Source organism: Xiphophorus maculatus, chromosome 23, assembly GCF_002775205.1.
Source record: "Xiphophorus maculatus strain JP 163 A chromosome 23, X_maculatus-5.0-male, whole genome shotgun sequence".
In the NCBI taxonomy this organism is placed as follows: Eukaryota; Metazoa; Chordata; class Actinopteri; order Cyprinodontiformes; family Poeciliidae; genus Xiphophorus; species Xiphophorus maculatus.
This window is the reverse complement of record NC_036465.1, coordinates 19,112,164-19,120,958: the sequence shown is the minus strand read 5'-3', so window position 1 is coordinate 19,120,958 and position 8,795 is coordinate 19,112,164. Positions and strand designations below refer to the sequence as shown.

The following is an 8,795-nucleotide window of genomic DNA, read 5'->3' as shown; positions in this document are numbered from 1 at the left end:
AAAATTAGTGGAAAAGGTAACAGAAAAAAATGTAGTGCTCACAAGAGTTTTCACACTTCAACTAAAGTTTTCTGGATGGCAGCATCTTTCACCAATATCTACTATGTAGTTTAACATCAACAGTGTCTTCCCATGTAACTCATATTTTGTGGAATAATGAAGTTTTGTACTTCATTCAGCAGATGCTGAATATTAAAACTGGTGTGGATGGCAAACCGAAAAATAGTCTGGAAGATTCAGCGTATTACATTTCTGGAATAGTTTTTACATCCACATACAGGATGTGAAATTGTAAAACTTAAAATTCAGTCCTCATCCAAGTAGACAACTGATGGGTTGTTTTAGCATTAAGATTTCTTGAGCGTGGCAGAGTTCTGCCTCTTATTTATTGATGCAGCGACAAACTGTTTTCATTTTTTTTTTCTTTTTTTTTGCAGATGTCCCTGAGCACATGCATGCATTACCACTCAATAAGACTGCAGCCATTCAGAAATAAGTTTACAGAGTGATTCATTGTGTGCAGAGTTTGTTCGATTATCTATGCTGTGGCTGAGAGAAAACTCCTCCTGTTTGTTCTATTTAATATCAAGCAGAAACCTCATGAGGTGAGACATTCACCGCCAGACTCCAGCGATAGAAAACGTCTCAAAGAGCTTCCCATGAACTCGTCATGTGCATGAGACTCATAATAACATTCCTTGTTTTATGAGCATTTCAATTAGGTGGAATAATGATGCATGCAACATGACGTACAACTAAAGTTTTCTGGGGGGAAAAAAGTGCACAAGCTTGTATTGATTGTGTATTTTATCTGATATACACAGTCAAAAATTATGCATACAAGCTAAAATATAAGTAAGCACTTCAATTAATATTTATGTTCCATTAATATTATTTATTTATTTAGCTCCAATCTTGACTTATAATCATAGCTTGAGGTTTTTTAAGATGAGAAATGTTTAATCCTCTCCAAAAAACAGTTTTGATGTGTTTTTTGGAGAGTTAGCTCCATCTTTATTTGATCAACTTGGTGACATGAACCAGTACTGCTGGTACCAAAACAAACCCCAGCATGATGCTACCACCACCTTCCTTTTACACAGCGTCCTTAGGTTTTGGACCCTTACCTTGACAGACTGTCTATAAACATGTAAATAGCTGTGCAATATTAAAAACGTATTCGTATCCCTGACAGGTTTAGATTCAAGAAGTTTGTTTCTGTAAAAGGAGAGTTTATTCTTGGGGGGGCTTGAGGGATACATTTTCGTTTACACAAAACAAAAACTGCTGGCTGAAAATGAGACATTTTCAATAATCAATTATCCTTTATTGAATTTATTTAATCGATCTTGACTGGCATTACGGCAGCTTTTAGCATGTTTATCTCTGGTAACTTTATCTCTTATCTTTATTTATGATGAGGAATCATTCAAATAAGGTTATTTTTATCCCTCTATGCTAGAGCAGAGCAACTGTTTTAATTATTCCTGAATATTCATTCACAAACCATTTTTTTTCTCACTGTCTGAAATTAAATCAGACCAAACTTCTACTATTTTAGATCATTTAAAATTATTTCTGTTTGCTAAATGCCACAGTAACCTAAGAATAATTGCATATATCTTTTTTTATTAATGTCTTGTTTTTAAAAGACTGAATCCAAATTCAATTTCGAAGTGAATCAGTAAGGCTACATGTGCTCCCTTTTGTTATGCCCAGTCATTCAAGTCCTTTAAGACTTTTCAGTCGATTCTCATGAATCATTATGATTCATGGGACTCCAGACTCGGCCACTCTGGGAACATGTAGACTTCAGGTGGACTATTTGAAATCAGCTCAGACTATTCCATTCACTGCTGGCAAATTTGACCAAATGGCCCCTTTTAGGCTTCTTTGCTCAGGCAGAGAGCTGTTAATAAAAGGATGGATTCGTGCAGGTTAAAAGTGTCATAATCTTATTGGAGATTTCACACCACCTGTCAGACCTGGTGAGCGTCAAAGGCTGAAATTTCAGCATTTAACATTCTGCTCTCACTGTGTTACAGCGGCGGGTGTCTCTGTTGGAGTTACTTTCTTTGGATGACTAAGACTAAGAATGAACTGCTTCTCCAGATCTGATCTAGAGAAATAAAAAAAACTTTTACTAAATTATGTATGGCAAGGTTGTTAAAATATCAATGTTGTCTGGCTTTATTTTCTTTAAAAGCAAGAAACAAAGTGAGACGGCTTGAAGACGTTTTGTTTTTTCAAGTTGCTTCGAAATCCAAAAAAATACATGAATAGTACATGAATTTTGTTGAAAGCTAACTTTTTATTTATGGCACAAACTTTACTCAGTGGCTCAGTACCAAAACAGAAATAAAAAAAAAGATTGAGATATTTGAGAAGTAAGACAAAGATACATGAACAGTGTAGTTAAATATCTCCATGTGAGAGAGAAGGAGTTTAAACCTGAAGAGTTTCCAGCTGTTTCACACAGCTGTGCTTTGCAAATGAAGCCCCATCCCCCCCTGCCCCCATTTCATGGTTTTCCTATCAAATATTATTATTGTATCAATTAATTTTAGATTTCTTTATAGCTAAACTACAAACTGTACTTTACATTAAGAATAATAAAAAAAAACGGTCTTGTCAATCCTAGTTTCAGGTATTGACCCTTAAGGGTTAATAGAAGACATTTTGGATTAAAGAGAGAAGGACAATTGTTTTTCGGAAAAGCATTTATTTATTTGCCGTTAGTCTATTTTTATAATGTGCAAAAGTAAACAATTCAGCAAAGGCAATTAATAACTTGATTAGTAAATTAGATCAAAATTACCTGATTATCAGGAAACATGAACCAAATAGTCATCAGATTCAGTTATTGGTTATGAACAACTGAATGCTAAGGTTTAGGTTTTATAAATACAATAGGAGAAAACGTTCTCAAACAGCATAGCTTTTCACAGCTATGCTGTTTGAGTTTCAGAAGCTAGGTTTATTTTGAGGAATTTATAAAATTAGGCCAACTTGGTTTTAAAATAATTAAAATCAGTTTTAACCAAAAATGTTTAAGACTAAACAAAGAACAACAATCCAACGTATGTTCAAGCAACCAGTTCACGTTGAAACAAAGAAGTGAAGCTGAAAACTACATTTTGATGAGGAAATGATTCATTGAAGTAATTTATTTTTTAAAATTAGAAATCAATACATTTTTGGACTTGATTCTTAATCTATTGTTCAGTCATGAAAGTTATTGGTCAATAGTCTCTCTGTAAGTATTTCAGTCCTTCATGACTTGTGTTCCCACCATGTGAATTATAATCAGTGGAGTGTTTTCTGATTTCATAGAGCAAATACACATTTAGTCAATCAATGCTTAGTGTTGTCAAAAATAAAGTCAGTCAGTGCAAAAATCCAATTGCTCCAAATCATTTTCAATTCTGTAAAAAAAAAGACCAATTCTTAAAATATATAATTTATGTTTAACATCTGAAATCACTCTGACTAGTACAGCATTCACCTCTTTATAGTAGATTTGTTTTACTATTTTGTTTGTGGCTGTCAAGTATTTCAGATCATAAAACGGATTAAAAAAGACTTTTATAAAGATATTGTTCAATAAACACATAGTTGGCCTTAAATAAACTAATCATTTAGCTCAGGAACCCTCTGCTATTGTTTTTTCCACTGTTGAATTTAAGGTTTTAAACTGGCTTTTCTTTAACCATTACAGCTGAATTAATACATTATTACAATCAATTTGCACATAAGTTTAAAGAAAAAGTGACTTGTATCCATAAACCACTTCAGATTGTTAGCATTTTAAGTGAGCTGCAGATAACACGTGATGTAAAGATTCAACAAAACAAAAACAAAAATGTTTGAAAATGACATCACCCATTTAAAGAGATTTTACGATTCAAAATCCTTCACATGTGTAATTACTTTTTTACTTTTACTTTTTACACACTGATTATTTGCAGAGATAAGGTATATATTTGGAGACTTAAAGGAACTACCTGTTCCATCATTACACTAAGTAAAAAAAGCTCCAATCTAATTTGATTTTCTCTTGAAACATCTGTATTGATGACATAGACTGAAGTGGTATTTTAAGAAATATGGATTTGATCTCAGTTTCCATGGTGTCTCTATGGAAATCATTAGCATATGCCCTGTACCTAACAAAGAAAGCGTAATAGACTTGTATAAAAAATTTTCTTTTTCCAGTGAGCAACTTAATTGTGTTTGTAGATAATACAGTGAGTTATAGATAGACACGGCAGGTAAATATATGGTTATGGATATGTTTATATCTCGTTTGATATTAAAATCAAATATTGCACATGCAATATTTGGACCTATTGTGTGACAGGGCTGCAGCAAAATGACTTATTTTGTCTTGGTTTCATTGGAAGCCATTACATTTCAGCCATACAGTCAGATCACAGGAAATGGTTTCCATTCTGCGTCAATTCTTTAACGGCTCTTTTATAATGAAGCATCCTTATGCAACATATTATTGTTAATGAATGGAGACAGACTGCCAAGTTGACCCAGCATTAAATGCTACAAAATTAGCCTGCAGAACATTAACAATTGTTCATAAACTACCAGAAAGTCTGGCTTTGTTTCAGTTTACCTTCAGCAGGTTCAGCAGTCTGCACCACTACACCTCAACGTCTCAGTGGATCTCACTATACCTGCTCTCTTTTTTGCTGTCCAAAAAACTTTAAATATATAAAGTAAATATAGTGCGGTTGCTATGTATCATTTTATTTTTATATGGTTGGTATTCTTCTTTTACTTTTCACTCTTAGTGAAAAGTAACTCTCTTCTCAAATAAGAGAGTGAAATCAACAGTTCATATGTTTTTGATGAGAAAATAACGTATCAATCAATCAATAAAGCTTATCTGTATAGCACACTTCAGACACAAGGCAGTTCAAAGTGCTTTACGTCACAAAAACACAGTCACAAAAAAACAACATACAGTCAACGGTTGAGAAAACCAGTTACAAACATTACGTTTTGATGTGTGCCATCATCAAAATAATCAATACACATCAAATATGTTGGTCAATGTTTCATTTATTATTAATCAAAGGCAAATCTGAACAGCTGGGATTTTTAGCCTTGTTTTAAAGGAGCTCCGTGTTTCAGCTGTTTTGCCGTTTTCTGGATGTTTGTTCCAGATTTGTGGTGCATAGAAGCTGAATGGTGCTTCTCCAGGTTTGGTTCTGGTTCTGGGGATGCAGAGCAGAACCAGAAGACCTGAGAGGTCTGGACGGTTGATAGAGCAACAGCAAACCTTTAATGTCCGGTGCTAAGTCATTCAGTGATTCATAAACTAACAGCAGCATTTTAAAATCTCTGAGCTACAGGGACTTTAGTGTACGGACTTTAGTTTTAGTAAGAATGCCAGCAGCAGCAGCATTCTGGACATAATGTGATGTAAAACTTGGGGGGGAAAGAAAACAAAAACAAAAGAAACCTGTAAATAAATTGGAGACCAGGTTATTTTTTTCAATTGTTTGGCTTTGTATCTGATGTAAAGCAGAGTGATTAAAGTTGTTGCCAACTTTCATTTGATTCATTTAATAGCTGCAGACATGAGTAAACTTTTGACATTAAATTGCAGCTGTTCTCAGCAACAAATGGTCATTTTCTCTTATTTTTCAGTTGTAAATAAATTACAATAGATATGTTTTAGGTGACAACCTATGAAGAAGAGTCTTGTTGGTCTGTAGGTCATAAGCAGCAGATTAGCTTAATGCCCCAGAGCAGCTCTTCTCTGAAGACTCTCGTTATGCCTGTGGCATGTGCACCTTTTGCTACCACACGTTTTCCTTCCACTCAATCTTCCATAAATGTGGATTGATGCAGCACAGCCAGCTTCTTTAGCAATGACCTTTTGAGATTTACGACTGTCTGTTGGACAAATGTCAAGCCAGCAGGCTTTCCCATAATTGTTTAGGCCATACCAAAACATATGTCAGAAATCTTCCTTTCTTTTTATTGGTCCTAAATTCTGGGTTTTTATTACCTTTTACAGTTAAGATAAGCAGAATTAAAAGGGTAAAATGTCATCCCGTGTGAAAGAAAACAAAAATCGTTCCCCCATCTAGTGACGTTCACCTTTAGAATAAAATTACAGACATAAACCAACTTTTTCGATTATTTCCTAATTCATCGACATGCTCCTGTACTGCGTCCAATTCGCTTCGCATTGTAAGTGAGCGGCCCCATCACCCAGCACTGGCAAACACGAGTAGCCTATTCATTATTCATGTCATTGCAGTTGCCCTGTTATGATACAGTCCTGTTTGGAGTGGGCTACCTGATTTGTTCAGCGCGTCCGTCAAAGCAGTGCGTGGCCCTGCGTCGGCTGGCTGTGCGCGCTCATAGGTCGGGCAAAGAAGAATCACAGGAGGAGGGGGGCAGAGTCAGCACAGTGCGCGCCTACGAGACTGCGCGTCGCAAAGGAGGGGGAGAGGTCCAGCTGCAAAAGAAAAAAAAAAACATAAAAAAGAAAAAGCAGGAAAAAAAATGAAAAAGGAAGGAAAACACGGCGTGACAATGGTAACAGCAAGCTTTCAGTGAAAAGAAGAACAGACGCGAGGGGAGGGGGCGCCGCGAAGCAGGAGTTTCAGAGCAGACGGCCGCTTTGCTTGTCCCGAGAAAAGAGGCGACGTCGGGACATGCTGGCGGCTCTGTAGCGCGTTTCCTGGAATACGAATCCTTCAGTGGCTGAGCATAATGGAGCGGCGGCGGAGAGGAGAGCCGCACTGTCTCCATCACTGAGGCGCGTCCACCTGCTATTACTGGAGGCCCGGGCTGCCGCTGCTGCTGCTGCTGCTGCTGCTGCTGCTGGTGGAGGTGGTGGAGGGTGGGATATGCAGGGGAAGTGTTTGCATTTCGGGGAAAGACGCATCTTCTGATACTGTCCAGAGCGCCCGAGAAGGATCCCATTGCGACAGGGGAGAAAAACCGCGGAAACGGGGAGGAAAAACGCACAGCCACTCCGGAGGTAAGCACGCAAACGGTTTTTATGCTGCTATTCAACATGCAGTGTGTGGCTGAACAGGGAGCGAGCTCTATTAGGTATGCACATGACAAACTCGGTTCACACAAAACCGATGTATATCCCCGAGATTTTGCTTTGATGGGGCATATTTGCTGCTGTAAAGGGAGAGAACGCCATGCACGGGGTGTAGAGTAGCAGCCCTACCTCTTTGGGACAGCTGCCGTGAGCCTACATTCATCCGTCTCTGCTCCATCGATTACCCATTCCCTGCGAAAAATACCCCCGCTTACCTAAAGCTCAAGCCCCCACCTATTCTCGGTGGGTTCGGAAATCCAGCATAAATACGGATGCCACGTGTGGCTGTTTAAATGTGAGGCAGGTATGATGCTCCGTGTGCATGTTTTGGAGACAAACAGTGGCCTGTGGACGTCATTTTGAATCAGCGTTATGCATCCCGAGCATTGCTGCCCCAGTATGAATACGGAATGGATAATTCCAGATTCCACACTAATAAATGATTCATAAATGGGGCACTGGGACTTAATCGGATAACACATCTTACAGACAGGCACCTCCAATTGATCAATTAATAAACGGTGTATTTCTTTTAAAAAAATATAAAAATAATAGGAGTGCTGGCCTTAATGTAAGCATGGCAGAGCGCACACAGGTGCAGCAGGGCATGTGTGAATGCCTGCACTGTGGGGTCACTGGATCAGTAGCTTAGTGTGTCTCTGCTCCCCTTTAAGGAGGCTTCATGACAGATGTTTACTGGAAGTCCCAGTCAGGCACACAGCCAGCAGCATTCTAAAAAATAATGAGCCGCAGACCTCAGTAACAGCCTGTCTGCATGGCTCTGTGGAGGTGTAACTTTGCACTAAAGACGATTTTAGTTGCATCACATCTCGCAAGTACAGAAATAAATGTCTGGGTGATTTTATTCGGCAAATACAAATTTTAAATCAGAACTTTTAACTGTGGGTTACTGACTGGGATTGATGTAACCTTGTTTTTTTTTTTTTTAATATCCTTTTCATAACTTTCAAGTTATAGTGCAGCTCTTTGTTCTACTATGACTACATGATTAAAAGGATAGTTCGGGATTTTTTGTAAGCTTTTGTTGAAAGGTAACAAGCAATTAAAAACCGTATCTGCAGTAGAGTAAATGATGCTCAAGGCACCTTTTAGTCAGAATACATCCAGATTAATTTGTCCTTGAGGGTAAAGCTAATGGCTTATGAGAAACAGACTTCTATCACCTTAAAACAATTTAGTTTCTGCAGCAAATATGTATTGGCTATTATTAATAGCTTACAAAGGAACTGATGACAGGATTTTGAGATTGGAGGAAGTGCACCACCAATGATCTTCCTGTGTGAAACACATACTCAGAACAAACATTAAAAGGGTTTCTGTCAGAGTCAAATAAAAAAATAATGCAATGTAAAAAATTTTAGAATTTTGTCAAAAAATGCTATATTTTTGTTTTCTACAATGCTTTACTTTTATAACAGTGTTACTCTTAACTATAAATTTGTACATGTATCTTTTTGGTGCATGTTTTCACACAGGAAGACACCTGGGGATGCATCTCCTCCTACCTTTTTTTGTAATTGGTAAGATTTTTCTTTGCAAAAATAGTTTTAAAAAACCGCATATTTCAAAGGTGCTGACAGTTCAGTGGTACATAAATAGTTTTTTTCCATGAACTGCAATGAGGTTTTCGAGATATTTTGGCATGCTTTAGGACAGTAGAAGTTGGCTGGGTGTTGATTGCTTTCCA

At 37.4% G+C, this 8,795-nt stretch overlaps 1 protein-coding gene across 1 annotated transcript in view; it reads left to right on the top strand.

The window, feature by feature from the left end:
* Positions 1–5,227: 5,227 nt before the first annotated feature.
* Positions 5,228–8,795, top strand: part of nexmif (neurite extension and migration factor) — an 88,412-nt gene continuing 84,844 nt past the window's right edge. Inside the window, exon 1 of the mRNA XM_014470745.2 lies at positions 5,228–7,015. The gene's annotated coding sequence lies outside the window, so the exon portion shown is untranslated. The remainder of the gene's footprint in view (positions 7,016–8,795) is intronic.